The following is a 20206-nucleotide window of genomic DNA, read 5'->3' on the forward strand; positions in this document are numbered from 1 at the left end:
CAACATATTGGCTCTTAATTGGTCATTATTACATACTCATTAATGCCTTATTATACAACCAGTAAACCATTAACTATGAGTTTTCCCTCTATAACCTCAGAATTATTGCTGATTAGTAGTACCATCTCAATATGCTTTGCTTAGTATGGACTTTATAAGGTGGTAGTACCACAAGAAGAGTTATTCTCCCTTACTAACACTTAATGAATATGGTCTGTTCTTACATAACAAAACTACAAGTATTAATAGTGTTAAATTACTATAAATTAAGTTTTTGTTACTTAGAATATGTTCCCCATACTAAAGTGTTACCATTTTTTTTTTAGTTGAAGCTAATTGCTATGGCAGTTTGTTTTTAGGGTTAGGTTTAAATAAAATGATAGTTTTCTCCAGTTTACCGATCAAAGCACGCTTCTTGCCTCAAAAGCACACCGCTTGTGATTAAACCACTTCTCTGTACCTGCTTCATGCTCAGGAAGAAGCACCGCAGATCATCATCGTGGGTGGCAGAACTCACACTTTTGAAACATTTTACAAGAACGACAGAAATTATCGCTCAAAGTATCGTCTTCTGAATCTTTTGGTAGGGTTAAGTTTGCATAAACTTGACAGACGGGTCTTTCAGTTAAGGCTGGGATTCGGTTTTTATCTGCTGAGGCAGACAATCCCACAGAGAATACCATAGCAACAGAGACCGTCTTGGCAGTTGCCAACCTAACCACAGTAATGGCATTTCAGATGGAAAGTGAGGCGTGGGATAAATTTAGTATAAGGATTTTATCTGCATAGGCTGACAGTCTCTGTTGCTGAGGTATTATCTTTGGGATGGTCTTCCTTACCAGATAAAACCTTAACAGAAAGATGTAGAAAGAGCCATCCGTTAAGTTTATCCCAAACTTTCACTCGGAGGAGCTAGGTACTTTACATCAGAAATGCCATTGCCGTGGTTAGCTTGGCTACCGCCAAGGCTTAATACCACAAACAATACCACAGCAAGAGGAGACTAATATAGCAGTAGGCAAGATTTCGATGGAAATGGCATTTCTGATGGAAAGTACCGAGCTTCTTGAAATGAAAGTTTTGGATGAAATTAACGGAGGTCTCTTTCTACATCTTTCGGCAAGGGTTAGCGTAGGATTAGGGTTACGGTGAGGGTTTTTCCTACTCAAATGTAGTCCCACTGAGATTACCACAGCAACAGAGACTGTCTGCCTGAGCAGATAAAACTCATACTAAACCTATCACAACCCGTACATAAAGATGTAGAAAGAGCCATTCGTTAATTATATCCAAACCTAAGGCTCCGAGACAGTCAGTATTTTCCACCAGAAATACCATTGCCGTGGTTAGCTTGACTCCTGCTAAGAATTAATCCCACAAAAGAACGCCATAGCAACAGAGACCGTCTTGGCGGTTGCCAAGCTAACCATTGCAATGGCATTTCTGATGGAAAGTACAGAGTTTCTCAGTGTGAAGATAGGGTTTGTGTTGGGGTAAAGGTTGTACCTGCTCAGGCAGAAAATCCCACAGCAACATAGACTAATTCTTCATGTTAGCCACGCCAGCCATGGCAATGGCATTTTTGATGGGAAGCTTCTCCTAGTGAAAGATAAGGGTTATGGTTGAATGCCAGAGCCAAATGCCCATATACTGGATAACAGATACCCCCAGGTTTAGGGTTAGGAATTTGGAAAGAGTTTGATGGGTTAGGTATAGGGTCAATTTGGAGGTTGTTTATTCTTTACAATTGATCTCCCATGGTCTTCTCTCTTGATTAGTTTATCCCGTTTTAAACTTGGTGGTGTTTTAAGCAATACAAAGTGGGGTTTATTTTTTTATTGAATTGCACTTCTGCAATTGTAATTTAATGTTTTTAGGGTTAGGACTAAGGTTTAGGGATAGGTTTGGATAAAATTGATGAATTTCTACATTTTTCACCTCCTTTTTACCACTCAGAACATGGTCCTTCACTTGATAACCCCATAAAAGCAACACCGAACGGTCACCAAAAGCACATAGCGAGTGATTAAACCACTTCTCTGTACCTGCTTCGCGCTCAGGGAGAAGCACCCCATGCTCATCATCGTGGGTGAAGGGACTCACACTTGAGAAAAACGTCTCAATATAAGAACTAAAGAAATTATTCCCGAAATTAGGATTAGGTTTGGATAAACTCAACTGATGGCTCGATATCTTTCAGTTATGGTTGGGCTAAGGGTTTTATCTGCTCTGGCAGACAATTCTACAGAGAATACCACAGCAATAGAGACCAACTCGTCGCGGTAGCCACGCTAACCACGGTAATGGTATTTCTGATGGAAAGTACACAGCTTCTCAGAGTAAAATTTATGCGTAAAATTAACGGACACCGCTATCTACATGCTTCGCTTGAGGTAGGGTAAGGGTTTTATCTACTCAGCCAGACAATCCCACAACAAAAGAGAATAATTCTTAGCAGTAGCCAAGCCTAACCATGCCATTGGCATTTCTGATGTAAAGTACCAAACCTCCCGGAGTAAGTTTTAGCTAAAATTAATGGACGGCTCTTTCTACATGTTTGTCTTAGTTGTAAGGGTTTTATCAGCTCAGGCAGACAATCGCACAGATAATACCACAGCAACAGTCTAACTCTTTGCAATAGCCAAGCTAACCACGGCAATGGCATTTCTGATGGAAAGTACCAAGCTTCTCGGAGTAAAAGTTTTGGATAGCACTAATGGACGGCACTGTCGACATGTTTCACTTATGGTAAGGGTTTTATCTGTTCAGTCGGACAATCCCGCAAAAATACAACAGCAACAGAGACTAACTCTTCGTGGTAGCCAAGCTAACTACGGCAATGGCATTCCTGATGGAATGTACCAAGCTTCTCGGAGTAAAAGTTTTGGATAAAATTACTGGACAGCTCTTTCTACATATTTCGCTTAGTGTAAGGGTTTTATCAGGCAGACAATTGCACAGAAAATACCACAGCAACAGAGACCAACTATTCGTAGTAGCCAAGCTAACTACGGTAATGGCATTCCTGATGGGAAGTAGAAGTTTCTTGCAGTGAAAGTTTTGGATAAAATTAATGGACGGCTATTCTACATATTTCACTTATAGTAAGGGTTTTATCTGTTCAGTCGGACAATCCAGCAGAAATACAATAGCAACAGAGACCAACTCTTCGTCGTAGCCAAGCAAACCAGGGCAATGTCATTACTGATGGAAAGTACCAAGCTTCTCGGAGTCAAAGTTTTGGATAAAATTACTGGACAGCTCTTTCTACATATTTCACTTAGTGTAAAGGTTTTATCAGCTCAGGCAGACAATCACACAGAACATCACAGCAACAGAGTCTAACTCTTTGTAGTAGCCAAGCTAACTACGGCAATGGTATTACTAATTGAAAGTACCAAGCTTCTCGGAGTGAAAGTTTTGGATAAAATTAATGGACGGCTCTTTGTACATGTTTAATTTTGCGTTGTATCAGCTCAGGCAGTCAATCGCACAGAGAACACCACAGCAACAGAGACCAACTCTTGATGGTAGCCAAGCCAACTACGGCAATAGCATTTCTGATGCAAAGTACCGAGCTTCTCGGTATGAAGGTTTTGGATAAAATTAACGGAAGTATCTCTATACATCTTTCATTCAAGGTTGGCTTAGGGTTATGGTGACGGTTTTTCCTGCTCAAAAGTAGTCTCACAGAGAATACCACAGCAACAGAGACCATCTGCCTGAGCCGTCAAAACCCTTACACTAAACCTATCCCAATCTTTACAACAAAATAAAATGTAAAAAGAGCCAACCGCTAATTATATCCAAACCGGAAGCTCCGAAACACTAATTTTCCATCAGAAATACCATTTCCATGGTTAGCTTGGCTCCTGCTAAGAATTAATCCCACAAATAATACCACAGCAACAGAGACTGTCTTGGCAGGTTGCCAAGCTAACCATGGCAATGGCATTTCTGATGGAAAGTACAAAGCTTCCCGGTGTGCAAGGTTTAGATAAAATTAACAGACGGCTCTTTCAAAACATTTGGTTTGGGGTAGGGTTTGTGTTAGGATAAAGGCTTTACCTGCTCAGGCAGAAAATCCCACAGTAAAAGACCAACTCTTCGCCGTAGCCACGCTAACCACGGCAACAGCATTTCAGATGAAAAGCACTAGGTTAACTTTATGGTTAGGGTTGAATGCCAGAGCCAACACACGTCAACTGAGCACCAACGCCAATGCCCAAGTGCTAGCTTAGAAATACCCCTAGGATTAGGGTTAGAGTTTGATTGGTTAAGTCTAGGGGCAATTTGGATGTTTATTCTTTACAACTAATCTCCCATTGTCTTATATCTTGATTATGTTATCCTGTTTTAAACTTGAAAAGTTGTTAGTGGGGTTTGGAACAAGTGTTTTTTGTTTGAATTTTTTTAATTGAACTTTTCTGCAATTGCAATATAATGTTTTAAGAGTTAAGACTATGGTTTAGGGTTAGGTTTAGATAAAATTGATGAATTTCTGCACCTTTTTACCACTCAAAACATGCTCCTTCCCTTGATGCTCCCATAAAAGGAACACTGGACGGTCACCGAAAGCAGAGTTTGGGATTAAACCACTTCTCCATACTTGCTTCGCGCTCAGGAAGAAGCACCCCAGCTCATCATCGTGGGTGGGGGGACTCACACTTTACAAAAACATTACGAGATAACTAATGAACTTATCCCCAAAATTAGGATTAGGTTTGGCTAAACATAACGGATGGCTCCATATCTTTCAGTTAGGGTTGGGACAAGGGTTTTATCTGCTCTGGCAGACAATCCTACAAAGAACACTACAGCAATAGAGAAACTCTTCGCAGTAGCCAAGCTAACCACGGCAATTGCATTTCTGAAGGAAAGAACCCAGCTTTTCAAAGTAAAAGGTTTGCATAAAATTAACGGGCAGCGCTTTCTACATGTTTCGCTTGAGGTAGGGTTTGGGTTAGGGCTTATCTACTCAGTCACACCATCTCACAACAAAATACCACAACAACAGAGAACAACTCTTAGCAGTAGCCAAAATATCCATGGCAAAGCAATTTCTGATGGACAGTACTGAGCTTTTCCAACTGAAAGGTTTGGATAAAATTAACAGATGGCTCATTCTACATCTTTCAGTAAGGGATGAGGTAGGCTAAGAGTTTTGTCTGCTCAGGCAAACTATCACATGAACAGCGACTACCTCTTCGCAGCAGCATTTCTGAACATGGAGTGATAGTTTCAGATAAAATTAACGGATTGCTCTTTCTAGATGTTTCGGTTGGGATAGGGTTAGGGTTTTACCTGCTAAGGCAGAAAATCCTACAGAGAATACCACTGCAACAGAGAATAACTTCGATAGACAAGCTAACTATGGTAATGGCATTTCAGATGGAATGTACAGAGCTTCTTCAAATAAAAATTTTGGATAAAATTAAGGGTTGGGTCTTTCCACATCTTTTGGTTAGAGTAGAGTTTCGGTAAGGGTTTAATCTGCTCTAGCAGATAATCCCACGGCAACAGAGACCAACTCTTCATAGTAGCTGAACTAACCAGAGCAAATTCATTTCTGATGGAAAGTACCGAGCTCCTCAGACTGATAGTTTCGGATTAAATTAACAGACGACTCTATGTTTCTCTTAAGAGTAAGGGTTTTATCTGCTCAGCCAGATAATCCCATAGAAACACCACAGCAACAGAGACTAAGTCTTGGTGGTAGCCAAGCTAACAATGGCAATTCTGATGGAGAGTAGCGAGCTTCTCGCAGCAATAGTTGTGTGTAAAATAAATGGATGGCTCTTTATACATATTCCGGTTGGGTTAGGGTAAGTGTTTTACCTGCCTAGGCAGGCAATCCTACACAGAATGGCACAGCAACAGAGACTAACACTTCGCGGTAGCCAAAGTAAACACAGCAATGACAATTTTGAAATAAAGTACCGAGTTTCTCAGTCAAAATTTTGAATCAAATTAACTGACGACTTTCATGTTTTGGTTGAGGTAGGGTTTGGGATTGGTTAAGGGTTTTATCTGCTCAGGCAGACAATCTCACAGCAACAGAGGCTAACTCTTCGCAGTAGCAAAGCTCACCATGTCAATGACATTTTTGATGGAAAGTACCAAGCTTCTCAGACTGGCAGTTTTTCGATCTTATTAACGTATGCACTTTCTACAATGTTTCGGTTTGGTTAGCGCAAGGGATTTACCTGCTCAGGCAGACAATCCCACAGCAACGGAGATTTACTTCGTCGTAGACCAGCTAACCACAGCAATGGCACTGCTCTTCTCAAGTACCGAGCTTCTGAGTGATACTTTCGGGAAATAAAATTGACGGAGGCTGTTTCTACATGTCTCACTTAGGGTAAGGGTTTTATCAGCTCAGGCAGACAATCGCACAGAGACTACCACAGCAACAGAGACGAACTCTTCGCAGTAGCCAAGCTCACTACGGCAATGGCATTTCTGATGAAAAGTACCAAGCTTCTCGGAGTGAAAGTTTGTTAATAACATCGCTGAACGGCTCTTTCTACATATTTTGCTTTAGTGTAAGGGTTTTATCAGCTCAGTCAGACAATCCCACAAAAAAAATACAACAGAGAATAATTTTTAGCAGTATCCAGGCTATCTATGGCAAAGTCATTTCTGAAAGAAAGAACCGAGCTACTTGGAGTGAAAGTTTTTGATAAAATTAATGTAGGGCTCTTTCTACATTTTCGGTTAGGGATTTGTTAGGCTAAGATTTTTATCTGCTCAGACAAACAATCCAACAGACAATACCCACAGCAACAGAACATGGAGTGATAGGGTTAGGTAGTCGCATTGCTGAACGGCTCTTTCTACATATTTTGCTTAGTGTAAGGGTTTTATCAGCTCAGTCATACAATCCCACAAAAAAATAATACCACAACAACTAAGAATAATTCTTAGCAGTAGCCAAGCTATCTATGGCAAAGTCATTTCTGAAAGAAAGTACCAAGCTTCTCGGAGTGAAAGTTTTGGATAAAATTACTGGACAGCTCTTTCTACATTTTCGCTAAGAGAAAAGGTTTTATCAGCTCAGACAAACAATCGCACAGCAACAGAGACCAACTCTTCGTAGTAGCCAAGCTAAACATGGCAATGGAATTTCTGAAGCAAAGAACCGAGCTTCTTGGAGAGAATGTTTTGCATAAAATTAACGGACGTCTCTTCCTACGTGTTTTGGTTGGGTTAGGGTTTTATCAGCTCAGGTAGACAATCAAACAGAGAATACCACAGCAACAGAGTCTAACTCTTCATAGTAGCCAAACTAACCACAGCAAAGGCATTTCTGATGGAAAGTACTGAGCTTCTCGGAGTGATAGTTCCGGATGAAATTAACAGATGACTCTTTCTACATGTTTCACTTAAGAGAAAGTGTTTTATCTGCTCAGCTGGATAATCCCATAGAAATACCACAGTACCAGACAGTCTTGGTGGTAGTCAAGCCAACCACGCAATGGCATTTCTGATGGAGAGCAGCGAGCTTGTCGCAGCGATAGTTTTGGGTAAAATAAACAGATGGTTCTTTCTACATGTTTCGGTTGGGTTAGGGTAAGTGTTTTACCTACTCAGGCAGACAATCCCACAGCAACAGAGACTACCACTTCGCGGTAGCCAAGCTAAACACAGAAAAGACAATTTTGAAATAAAGTACCGACTTTCTCGTAGTCAATTTTGGATCAAATTAACTGATGACTTTCTTCATGTTTTGGTTGAGGTAGGGTTTGGGATTGGGTAAGGGTTTTATCTACTCAGGCAAACAATCTCACAGCAACAGAGACTAACTCTTCGCAGTAGCCAAGCTAACCACGCCAATTGCATTCCTGAAGGAAAGAACCAAGCTTCTCGCAGTAAAAGTTTTGGATAAAATCAACGGATGGTCCTTGCTACATGTTTCGGTTGACGTAGTGTTTGAGTTTAGGGTCAAGTTTTTCTGCTCAGGCAGACAGTGCCCAAGCGCTGGCTTAGCGATACCCCAATATGAGAGTTATGGAGAGATTGAAGGGTTCAATTTGGATGTTTTTTTGTTCTTTACAACTGATCTGCCACTGTCCTGTATTTTGATTAGTTTATCCCGTGTTAAACTTGAAAAATTGCTGGTGAGGTTTGGAGCATTATAAATGTTTTTTTTTTTTAAATTGAAGTTCTTTGCTATGGCAGTTTGTTTTTAGTTATGTTTCAATAAAATTGATAGATTTCTCCATTTTACCAATCAGAGGATGCATCTTGCCTCAAAAGCACACAGCTTGAGATTATTCACCGTTTATCCTGTTTTAAACTTGAAAAGTTGTTGGGGTTTGGAGCATTATAAGTGATTTTTTTTCAATTGAAGTTCACTGCTATTGCAGTTTCATGTTTTTAGGGTTCGGTTTAAAATAAAAGTAATTGATGGCTTTCTCAATTTTTTTCTTTTACCACTCAGAGCACACTCTTTGCCTCAAAAGCACAGCTTGTAATCAAATCACTTCTCTGTACCTGCTTCATGCTCAGGAAGAAGCATCGCAACTCATCGTGGGTGGCGGACTCAAACTTAGAAATGACCGCTGAAAGTGTAGTGTTCTGAATCTTTTGGTTAGGATTAGGTTTGCATAATTTGACGGAAATGGCATTTCTGATGGAAAGTACCAAGCTTCTCAAAATGAAAGTTTTGGATAAAATTAATGGCCGTCTTTCTACATCTTTTGGCCAGGGTTGGTGAGGGTTTTTCCTACTCAAAAGTAGTTCCACAGAGAATACCACAGTAACAGACACCGTCTGCCTGAGCAGATAAAACTCTTATACTAAACCTATCCCAACCCTAACAGAAAGATGTAGAAAGAGCCATCCGTTAATTATATCCAAACCTTAAGCTCCGTGACAGTATTTTCTGTCAAATACCATTGCCGTGGTTAGCTTGACTTCTGCTAAGAATTAATCCCACAAAGAATACCATAGCAACAGAGACTGTCTTGGCGGTTGCCAAGCTAACCATTGCAATGGCATTTCTGATGGAAAGTACAGAGCTTCTCGGTGTGAAAGGTTTGGATAAAAATCAACATACGGCTCTTTCAACACGTAAGGATAGGGTTTGTGTTAAGGTAAAGTTTTTACCTGCTCAGGCAGAAAATCCAACAGCAACAGAGATTAACTCTTCATGTTAGCCACGCCAACCATGGCAATGGCATTTTTGATGGGAAATACTAGGCTTCTCCGAGTGAAAGGTAAGGGTTAGAATTGAATGCCAGAGCCAACACATGTCAACAAGGCGCCTCAACAATGCCCAAATACTGGCTTACAGATACCCCCAGGTTTAGGGTTACGAATTTGGAGAGAGTTTGATGGATTGGGTCTAGGATCTGTTTGGAGGTTGTTTATTCTTTACACTTGATCCCCCATTGTCTTCCCTCTTGATTAGTTTATCCCGTTTTAAACTTGAAAAGTTGTTGGTGGGGTTTGCAGCAATACAAGTGGGTTTCTTTTATTGAATTGCACTTCTACAATCATGTTTTTAGGGTTTGGACTAAGTTTTAGGGGTAGGTTTAAATAAAATTGATGAATTTCTACATTTTTGCCCCTCCTTTTTAACCACACAGAGCATGCTCCTTCCTCTTGTTAACTCCATAAAAGCAACACTGAACGGTCACCAAAAGCACAGAGTGAGTGATTAAACCACTTCTCTGTACCTGCTTCGCGGTCAGGGGGAAGCACCCCAGGCTCATCATGGTGAGTGGCGGGACTCGCACTTTAGAAAAACATTTCTCAAGATAAAAACTAAAGAAATTATCCCCGAAATTAGTATTCGGTTTTGATAAACTCAATGTATGGCTCTATATCTTTTGGTTACGGTTGGGGTAAGAGTTTTATTTGCTCTGGCAGACAATACCACAGCAATAGAGGCCAACTCGTCGCAGTAGCCAAGCTAACCACGGCAATGGTATTTCTGATGGAAAGTAGAGAGCTTCTCAGAGTAAAAGCTTTGCATAAAATTAACGGACAGCGCTTTCTACAGGTTTCGCTTGAGGTAGGATTTGGGTTAGGATAAGGGTTTTATCTGCTCAGCCACACAATCCCAAAGAAAACACCACAGTAACAGAGACCAACTCTTCATAGTAGCCAAACTAACCACATCAAAGTCGTTTCTGATGGAAAGTACCGAGCTTCTCGGAGTGATAGTTCCGGATGAAATTAACAGACGACTCTTTCACGTAAGGGTTTTATCTGCTCAGCCAGATAATCCCAAAGAAATACCACAGCAACACAGTCTTGGTGGTAGCCAAGCCAAGCCAACCACGGCATTTCTGATGGAGAGCAGCGAGCTTGTCGCAACGATAGTTTTGGGTAAATAAACGGATGGCTCTTTCTACACGTTTCGGTTGGTTTAGTGTACGTATTTTACCTGCTCAGGCAGACAATCCCACACAAAATAGCACAGCAACAGAGACTAACACTTCACGGTAGCCAAGCTAAACAGCAATGAAAATTCTGAAATAAAGTACCGACTTTCTCGTACTCGAAATTTTGGATCAAACTAACTGACTTTCTTCATGTTTTGGTTGAGGTAGGGTTTGGTTAAGGGTTTTATCTGCTCAGGAAAACTATCTCACAGCAACAGAGACTAACCCTTCGCAGTAGCAAAGCTCACCACGGCAATGGCATTTCTGATGGAAAGTACCCAGCTTCTCGGAGTGACAGTTTTGGATCTTATTGACGTATGCTCTTTCTACAATGTTCCGTTTTGGTTAGCATAAGTGTTTTACCTGCTCAGGCAGACAATCCCACAGCAACAGAGACTAACTTCGTCATAGCCAAGGTGAACACAGCAATGGCACTGCTCTTCTCAAGTACCGACTTTCTGAGTGACAGTTTCGGAAAAAAAATTCACGGAGGCCGTTTCTACATGTTTCACTTAGAGTAAGGGTTTTATCAGCTCAGGCAGACAATCGCACAGAGACTAACTCTTCGTAGTAGCCAAGCTAACTACGGCAATGGCATTACTGATGGAAATTACCAAGCTTCTCGGAGTGAAAGTTTTGGATAACCTTAATGGACGGCTCTTTCTAAACGTTTCATTTATAGTAAGGATTTTATCAGTTTAGGCGGACAATCCCGCAGATATTACAATAGCAACAGAGACCAACTCTTCGTGGTAGCCAAGCTAACCACGGCAATGGCATTTCTGATGGAAAGTACCAAACTTCTCGGAGTAAAAGTTTGGGATAAAATTAATGGACGCCTCTTTCTACATGTTTCGCTTAGTTGTAAGGGTTTTATCTGTTCAGGCGGACAATCCCGCAGAAATACAACAGCAACAGAGACGGTCTGCCTAAGCAGATAAAACCCTTATACTAAACCTAACCCTTACAAAAAGATGTAGAAAGAGCCAGCCGCTAATTATATCCCAACCACAAGCTCCGAAACACTATCTTCCACCAGAAATACCATTGCCGTGGTTAGCTTGGCTCCTGCTAAGAATTAATCCCACAAATAATACCATAGCAACAGAGACTGTCTTGGAGGTTGCCAAGCTAACAATAGCATTTCTGATGGAAAGTACAGAGCTTCTCGGTATGCAAGATTTGGATAAAATTAACAGGTGGCTCTTTCAACACGTTTGGGTTGGGTTAGGGTTTGTATTAGGGTAAAGGTTTTATCTGCTCAGGCAGCAAATCCCACAGTAAACCCCACAGCAAGAGACCAACTCTTCGCGGTAGCCAAGCTAACCACGGCAACGGCATTTCAGATTGAAAATACTAGGTTAACTTTATGGTTAGGGTTGAACGCCAGAGCCAACACATGTCAACTGAGCACCACCGCCAATGCCCAAGTGCTGGACTAGAAATACCCCCAGAATTAGGGTTAGGGATATGGATAGAGTTTGATTGGTTAAGTCTAGGGGCAATTTGGGTGTTTATTCGTTACAACTGATCTCCCATTGTCTTATATCTTGATTACTTTATCCCGTTTTAAACTTGAAAAGTTATTGGTGGGGTTTGGAACAATACAAGTGGGGGTTTTTTTTTAATTGAACTTTTCTGCAATTGCAATTTAATGTTTTAAGAGTTAAGACTAAGGTTTAGATCAAATTGATGAATTTCTGCACTTTTTTTCCTTTGTACCACTCAGAACATGCCCCTTCTCTTGATGCTCCCATGAAAGGAACATTAAACGTCATCTAAAGCACAGAGCTTGTGACTAAACCACTTCTCTGTACCAGCTTAGCGCTCAGGAAGAAGCACGCCAGCTCAACATTGTGGGTGGCGGGACTCACTTTAGAAAATCATTTCTCACGGTAAAACTAAAGAACTTATCCCAGAAAGTAGGATTAGGTTTGGCTAAACGTAACGGATGGCTCTATATCTTTCGGTTAGGGTTGGGGCAAGGCTTTCATCTGCTCTGGCACACAATCCTACAGAGAATACCACAGCAAGACACCAACTCGTCGCAGTAGCCAAGCTAACCACAGCAATGGTATTTCTGATGAAAAGTACTGAGCTTTTCAGAGTAAAAGTTTTGCATAAAATTAACGGAGAGAGCTTTCTACAGGTTTCACTTGACATAAGGTTTGGGTTAGGGCTTATCTGCTCGGTCAGACAATCCCACAAAAAAAAAAATAACACAACATAGAATAACTCTTAGCAGTAGCCAAGCTATCCATGACAGTCATTTCTGATGGAAAATACTGAGCTTTTCCAACTGAAAGGTTTGGATAAAATTAACAGATTGCTCTTTCTACATCTTTCGGTTAGGGATGAGTTAGGCCAAGAGCGTTGTCTGCTCAGGCAAACAATACAACATCAACTACCTCTTCACAGTAGCATTTCTGAACATGAGTGATAGTTTCAGATAAAATTAACGGACTGCTCTTGCTAGATGTTTTGGTTGAGATAGGGTTAGGGTTTTACCTGCTAAGGCAGGAAATCTTAAAGAATACCAATGCAACAGAGAATAACTTCGGTAGACAAGCCAACCACGGTAATGGCATTTCAGATGGAATGTACCGAGCTGCTCGGAATAAAATCTTTGGATAAAATTAAGGGTTGGGTCGTTCCACATCTTTTGGTTAGAGTAGAGTTACGGTAAGGGTTTTATCTGCTCAGGCAGACAATCCCACAGAAAATACCACGGCAACAGAGACTAACTCTTCATAGTAGCCAAACTAACCACAGAAAAGTCATTTCTGATGACTTCTCGGAGTGATAGTTCCAGATGAAATTAAGAGATGACTCTTTCTACATGTTTCACTTAAGAGTAAGGGTTTTATCTGTTCAGCCAGATAATCCCATAGAAATACCACAGCAACACAGTCTTGGTGGTAGCCAAGCCAACCACGGCAATGGCATTTCTGATGGAGAGCAGCGAGCTTGTCGCAACGATAGTTTTGGGTAAATAAACGGATGGTTCTTTCTTTCTGTTTCGGTTGGGTTAGGGTAAGTGTTTTACCTGCTCAGGCAGACAATCCCACAGCGACGGAGACTACCACTTCGCGGTAGCCAAGCTAAACACAGAAATGACAATTTTGAAATAAAGTACCGACTTTCTCGTAGACAATTTTGGATCAAATTAACTGATGACTTTCATGTTTTGGTTGAGGTAGGGTTTGCCTAAGGGTTTTATCTGCTCAGGCAAACAATCTCACAGCAACAGAGACCAACTCTTCGCAATAGCAAAGCTCACCATGGCAATGGCATTTCTGATGGAAAGTACTAGGCTTCTCAGAGTGACAGTTTTGGGTCTTATTAAAATATGCTCTTACAACAATGTTTCAATTTGGTTAGCGTAAGGGTTTTACCTGCTCAGGCAGACAATCCCACAGCAACAGAGGCCAACTTCGCCATAGCCAAGCTAAACACAGCAATGGCACTGCTCTTCTCAAGTACCGAGCTTCTGAGTGATAGTTTCGGGGGAAAATTCACGGAGGCTGTTTCTACATGTTTCAATTAGGGTAAGGGTTTTATCAGCTCAGGCAGACAATCGCACGGAGAATACAACAGCAACAGAGACTAACTCTTCGCAGTAGCCAAGCTAACCACGGCAATGGCATTTCTGATGGAAAGTACCAAGCTTCTCGGAGAGAAAGTTTTGGATAAAATTACTGGACGGCTCTTTCTACATATTTCGCTAAGCGTAAGGGTTTTATCTGCTCAGTCAAACAATCCCACAAAAAAAAAATACCACACCAGAGAATAACTCTTAGCAGTAGCCAAGCTATCCATGACAGTCATTTCTGATGGAAAGTACTGAGCTCTTCCAACTTAAAGGTTTGGATAAAATTAACAGATTGCTCTTTCTACATCTTTCGGTTAGGGATGAGTTTGGCTAACAGTTTTATCTGCTCAGGCAAACAATACCACAGCAACTACCTCTTCGCAGAAGCATTTCTGAACATAGATAGTTTCAGATAAAACTAACAGATTGCTCTACATGTTTCGGTTGGGAGGGGGTAAGGGTTTTACCTGCTCAGGCAGACAATCCCACACAATAGCACAACAACAGAGACTAACACTTCGCAGAAGGCAAGCTAAACACAGCAATGACAATTCTGAAATAAAGTACCTAGTTTCTCGTAGTCACCATTTTGTATCAAATTAACTGATGACTTTCTTCATGTTTTGGTTGAGGTAGGGTTTGGGTAAGGGTTTTATCTACTCGGGCAAACAATCTCACAGCAACAGAGACTAAAATCTTCTCATTATCAAAGCTCACCATGGGAATGGGAGTGACAGTTTTGGATCTTATTAACGTATGCTCTTTCTACAATGTTTCGGTTTGGTTTGCGTAAGGGTTTTATCAGCTCAGGCAGACAATCGCACAGATTACCACAGCAAAAGAGACCGACTCTTCGCAGTAGCCAAGGCTAACCACGGCAATGGCATTTCTGATGGAAAGTACCAAACCTCTCGGACTAAGTTTTAGCTAAAATTAATGGATGGCTCTTTCTACATGTTTGTCTTAGTTGTAAGGGTTTTATCAGCTCAGGCAGACAATGGCACAGAGAATATCACAGCAACAGAGTCTAACTCTTCCCAGTAGCCAAGCTAACCACGGCAATGGCATTTCTGATGCAAAGTACGAAGCTTCTCAGAGTAAAAGCTTTGGATAAAATTGACGGTTCTGTCTACATGTCTGTGTACATGTTGTCAGCTCAGGCAGACAATCGAAAAGAGATTACCACAGCAACAGAGACCAACTCTTCGTAGTAGCCAAGCTAACTACCGCAATGGCATTCCTGATGGAAAGTACCAAGCTTCTCGGAGTGAACGTTTTGGATAAAATTACTGGACAGCTCTTTCTACATATTTCGCTTAGTGCAAGGGTTTTATCAGCTCAGTCAGGCAATAGCACAGAGAACACCCCAGCAACAGACTAACTCTTCGTAGTAGCCAAGCTAACTACGGCAATGGCATTCCTGATCGAAAGTACCAAGCTTCTCGGAGTGAAAGTTTTTGATAACATTAATGGACGGCACTTTCTACATGTTTCACTTATGGTAAGGGTTTTATCTGTTCAGTCGGACAATCCCGCAGAAATACAATAGCAACAGAGATTAAGTCTTTGTGGTAGTCAAGCTAACCATGGCAATGGCATTTCTGATGGAAAGTACCAAGCTTATCGGAGTGAAAGTTTTGGATAACATTAATGGACGGCTTTTCTACATATATCGTTTAATGTAAGGGTTTTATCAGCTCAGGCAGTCAATCGCACAGAGAACACCACAGCAACAGAGACCAACTTCGTTGTAAGAGCCATTCTGGTGGTTCTGTATGTGGTATTAGTTCACCACTAGGTGGTAGTATTGTGTGGGTGTGGCTTCCTGGGGTGATTGCACTCCTCACTACAAAAGCATAGGTGTGTTTGTTACCTGGTGGTTGGGTGACGGGGAGCTGACACGGTTTTTACCGCTAAGCTGGGACACAGCACTTCTTCACACTTTTTGGTTACAGTCATGGCTTAGTTTTTTGTTCAACAATAACCTGGATTCCTGCATCGCTACAACAAACCCATCATCTTTCAACTTGGAACAATAATCTGGACAACAGCAGCGCGTCATAACCCAAGGTATCTCCCGCACCCACCCGAGCTCCCAATGTTTGTTTGAATTCGGAGCTACAAAAGTAAAAACCTTAGACTCATGGAAACCAGTCGATTTGCTCTTTGCATCGTGCATGACTGTGATTGTGAAGTTGCCCTGTTTCATAAGAAGTTTGGAAATTGAAAGTAGGCCGATTGATCTCATGTATGGAGTGAATATTTTTTGTTGACACCTATACTTTGAGTCCTAGTGCTACCGAGGCTGCATCAGGATATTTCACTAGTCCATCAGCATTTCAGAAGGAAAGGAAATTTACTGGGAACCGACTAACAAGCCAAAAGGAGGTCTGGTTAGTGCATCCGCGTATTTGTTTTTGTCTGTTGAATGGAGCTGAAATAAGATGTGCAGCCCGCTACGCTAGCCTTCTTCAATGGTTTTGTGGATACAATTTTTCCAAAAGTAGGCTAAAGCCGATTGCAATGTGCTCATTGAAGATGGATTCTTGCCTTCTAATTCATGTCAAGGAATGTTGAAATGAAATGTGGATACTTACCCTCTGATTGTTGATCAATTGAGCGATTGTTTTTTGAGTGAAGAAAAATCCACCGACTGTCAAACTCAGTGCGCATTGAAGCGTCTTAAAGTGACAGTACACATTTTTGAAAATGGGTGACAAATCCAAGGATAAACCTGTGAGTGCTATGCAAAAGCCTGCCAATGAAGTGTCTGACAATATTCCTGAAACAAGTGTTGAAAATGTTGATGTACATAATATTGGGAGAGTGCTTTCAAATGAGCCAGAGGCTACTAACAAAAGGCTAAGAAAGCCTACTGAAAAGGGGTTGGCTTTGATTGTTGAGAGGTTGCAAAAGGACAAACAAATGTTTCAAATTGCAAATTGAAATCAAAGAGCTCTTGGGGTGTCTGGTATTCAAAGAGAGTGTGTGCTGTGTCAAAGAAAATTGAAAAGGTTAAATCCCTGTGTTAAACTGGCACTGAACACCATAACACATTGATCAATGAGTTTTGTTTACCTGAGGAAGATAAGGGTAAACAGGAGGCATACTTTTGTAAAATAATGGACCGCAATAAAGGTTTTATTGAACAAGTGAACACGTGGTTGACAGAAAATGAAAATGTGGATGATGATGAACTTGTGAATGATGATGCAGGGGGTCATGTTAATAAACAGGATATTCATGATAATATTCAACCAGCAGATAGTGCATCCAATTTGTCCAGCAAAGTATCTCACTCGACAAGCTCCTCAGGCTCTAGCAAGTCTGCTCTGCGTCTGGCTAAGGCAGAGAAAGCAGCGTTACAGCAAAGGACAGCTGCTCTGGCTAGGAGGCATGACCTAGAGGCACAAGAGGAGAAACTAAGAAAACAAAAGGAACAATTAGAGCTTGACACTGAGCTTGCCGTTGCTAGATTGTCTGTGTTGGAAGGCAGTTCTGTTGGAGGAAAGTCTGCCTCTGATGGGATGAATTCTTACCTGAAAAAAGGACAGAGGTCAGGACTCAATCCGACGGTGAAGGCATTTCAGCCTAAAGGAGAGGCTCCGACTATGAAACATGCCCCAATGGCGCCCCCTGTCTTCTCTTCAAAGGATGTGCGGCCAAAATCACAGTTGGCACCGATGAATTCCATCCGCAGGCCACATCCACAAAAGGATACTGGACCACCACACACAACTGTTATGCATCAGCCTCACAATGTTTTCACAGCTTCAACGGTTGCACCCAAAAGGCCAATGCCTACACAGGAAAATGGGCTTCAATCTGTCTGGAGCACCTCAGTGGTGCAAAATGCAAGTAACCCTAATGCCATTTGTGACATCATGCAAAAGCAGAATGAAATCACCACAATGCTGGTCCAACAGCAAATACAGTCGACTTTACCAAAAAGAGAGATGGTTCTCTTTGATGGTGATCCGCTAAAGTGTATGCCTTTCCTCAGAAGTTTTGAGCACTGCGTGGAGGAGAGAACTGGCAGCTATCAGGACTGTTTATATTTTTGGAGCAATATACACGGGGCCAACCCAGGGAAATGGTCAGAAGTTGTATGCATATGGCACCACAGGAAGGATATGAGATGGCAAAGAGCCTGTTAAATGAACACTTTGGGAATGAATACAAAATTGCCGCGGCCTACATGGAAAAGGCCTTTAGCTGGCCTGTTATCAAAGTTGAGGATGTTCAGGCACTGCAAGATTTTTCAAGGTTTCTGAGAAGGTGCTGTAACGCCATGATGGAGATACAGTACATGGAGGAGATGAATATCCCATCAAACATGAGGAACATTATCTTGAAGTGTCCATACAAACTGCGGGAGCGCTGGAGGTCCACAGCCTGTGATATCCAACAACAGCGAGGCTATAGGGCCACATTCCCAGACCTCGTGAATTTCCTGGAGAACCAAGTTAGGATTCTCTCTGATCCGTTTTTTGGAAATATTTCCGAGGCTCGACCTAATGCTCCAGTAACACTAAACAGGAGTAAGCCACCAACCAGGAGCAATCAAGGAAGCAGTTTTGCAACTGCAATTACAGCTACCGACTGTACTATAGACTCTTCCTCATCTTTGTCCTGCCTGTACTGTGAAGAAGAACACGCATTATTCCAGTGTCCAAACCTTATCAAACTCCCTCAAGCGGAGAAGATTGAATTCCTGAAAGGGAAAGCCGTTTGTTTTGGATGTTTGAAGCCTGGTCACATGTCTAGGGAGTGCAAGGGTCGCTTGACTTGTGAAGAATGCAGCTTGAAACACCCCACTCTATCAATGACCCCAACAAGGAGAAGCGGCAGGAGTCAGAGGAAACCGCCAATAATCCGATTATTAAGGCGTGTGTTTCTACTGGGGCCGGAGACTGCACTCTGTCCATTGTACCAGTGCAGTTGAAATCTAGGAAAGGAGATAAGGTGCTACGGACCTACGCCTTCTTAGACCCTGGAAGTACGGCGACCTTCTGTACACGTCACGAGGAAGTTGAATCTTCAAGGTACTAGGACCAACATCACATTGCAAACCTTGGGACATGAAACAGTGATGGAAAGTGACATGCTTACAGGTCTGGAAGTGTCAAATTTGGATGGAAATCATTTCTTGGAGCTTCCAGTAACTTTCACACAGGAGAAAATCCCTGTCTCAAGACGTAACATCCCCACTGAAAGAGACCTCAAGAAATGGGAGTATCTGAAGGAAGTCAAAATCCCAGGATTGGATGCAGACGTGGAGATTCTTATCGGGACTAATGCACCGAAGCTCATGGAACCCTGGGAAGTGATCAATAGCGAAGGTGATGGCCCTTATGCCGTGAGGACCCTGCTAGGGTGGGTCGTCAATGGTCCTTTGAGAGGCAATGGGAGTCAGAGGCTGCTCAACCATTTACGCCAACAGGATATCCATCACCAAACTGGAGTTATTGGTCTCTCAGTACAACCAAGAGTTCAGTGAAAAAACATTGGAAGAGAAGCCGGAGATGTCAAGGGAGGACCTCAGGTTCATGGAGATCAACATGCAAGCAGGAAGGTCATTACTGCATGGACCTACCCTTTAAAATGGATGACATTACCCTGCCTAACAACCGGTGCATAGTCGAGCAACGTATCCAAAGTCTGAAAAGAAAGTTTGAAAGGAACAAGACCTACCAGGAGGAGTATACATCATTTATCAGTGAAATGATTGACAATGGTTATGCAGAGGTGGTGCCTCAGCACCAGTTGGACTGCCGGGATGGCAGAGTGTGGTACCTTCCACATCACGGAGTGTATCACCCAAGAAAGAAAACCCTGAGAGTCGTCTTTGATTGTGGAGCGAGGTTTCAAGGGACCTCACTGAATGACCGGCTATTGCAGGGTCCTGATCTGACCAATTCTCTTTTCGGCGTCTTGACAAGATTCAGGCAGGAGGTGGCGGCTTTGATGACTGATGTCAAGTCTATGTTTCACCAAGTGAAGGTGTCTGAGGAACAGGTCGATTTCCTCAGGTTTTTGTGGTGGCCCCAGGGTGACACGTCACAGGGTCTTGTGGAGCACAGAATGACGGTGCACATTTTTGGGGCAGTTTCCTCTCCCAGCTGCGCAAACTATGCTCTTAGGACTGCCAGGATGATTTTAAATCGGAAGTGGCTGACACCATCTACAACCATTTTTACGTGGACGATTGTCTCAGATC

The 20206-nt window shown here is 42.1% G+C and overlaps 4 non-coding genes and 2 pseudogenes across 4 annotated transcripts; all 6 read right to left on the minus strand.

Annotated features, from left to right (window-relative positions):
- Positions 1-396: 396 nt before the first annotated feature.
- Positions 397-571, minus strand: LOC130117373 (small nucleolar RNA U3; annotated as a pseudogene).
- Positions 572-1947: 1376 nt separating this feature from the next.
- LOC130117358 (small nucleolar RNA U3) lies at positions 1948-2160 on the minus strand. Its single transcript, XR_008810654.1, has one exon. It is a non-coding gene; the product is annotated as a small nucleolar RNA U3 (small nucleolar RNA).
- Positions 2161-4513: 2353 nt separating this feature from the next.
- Positions 4514-4721, minus strand: LOC130117354 (small nucleolar RNA U3). Its single transcript, XR_008810650.1, has one exon. It is a non-coding gene; the product is annotated as a small nucleolar RNA U3 (small nucleolar RNA).
- A 3713-nt stretch (positions 4722-8434) lies between these two features.
- On the minus strand, positions 8435-8580 carry LOC130117375 (small nucleolar RNA U3; annotated as a pseudogene).
- A 1004-nt stretch (positions 8581-9584) lies between these two features.
- Positions 9585-9800, minus strand: LOC130117365 (small nucleolar RNA U3). Its single transcript, XR_008810659.1, has one exon. It is a non-coding gene; the product is annotated as a small nucleolar RNA U3 (small nucleolar RNA).
- Positions 9801-12114: 2314 nt separating this feature from the next.
- Positions 12115-12326, minus strand: LOC130117361 (small nucleolar RNA U3). The gene has a single exon (XR_008810656.1). It is a non-coding gene; the product is annotated as a small nucleolar RNA U3 (small nucleolar RNA).
- Between the last annotated feature and the right edge of the window lie 7880 nt (positions 12327-20206).

The sequence above is a fragment of the Lampris incognitus genome, chromosome 8, assembly GCF_029633865.1.
Source record: "Lampris incognitus isolate fLamInc1 chromosome 8, fLamInc1.hap2, whole genome shotgun sequence".
NCBI lineage: Eukaryota > Metazoa > Chordata > Actinopteri > Lampriformes > Lampridae > Lampris > Lampris incognitus.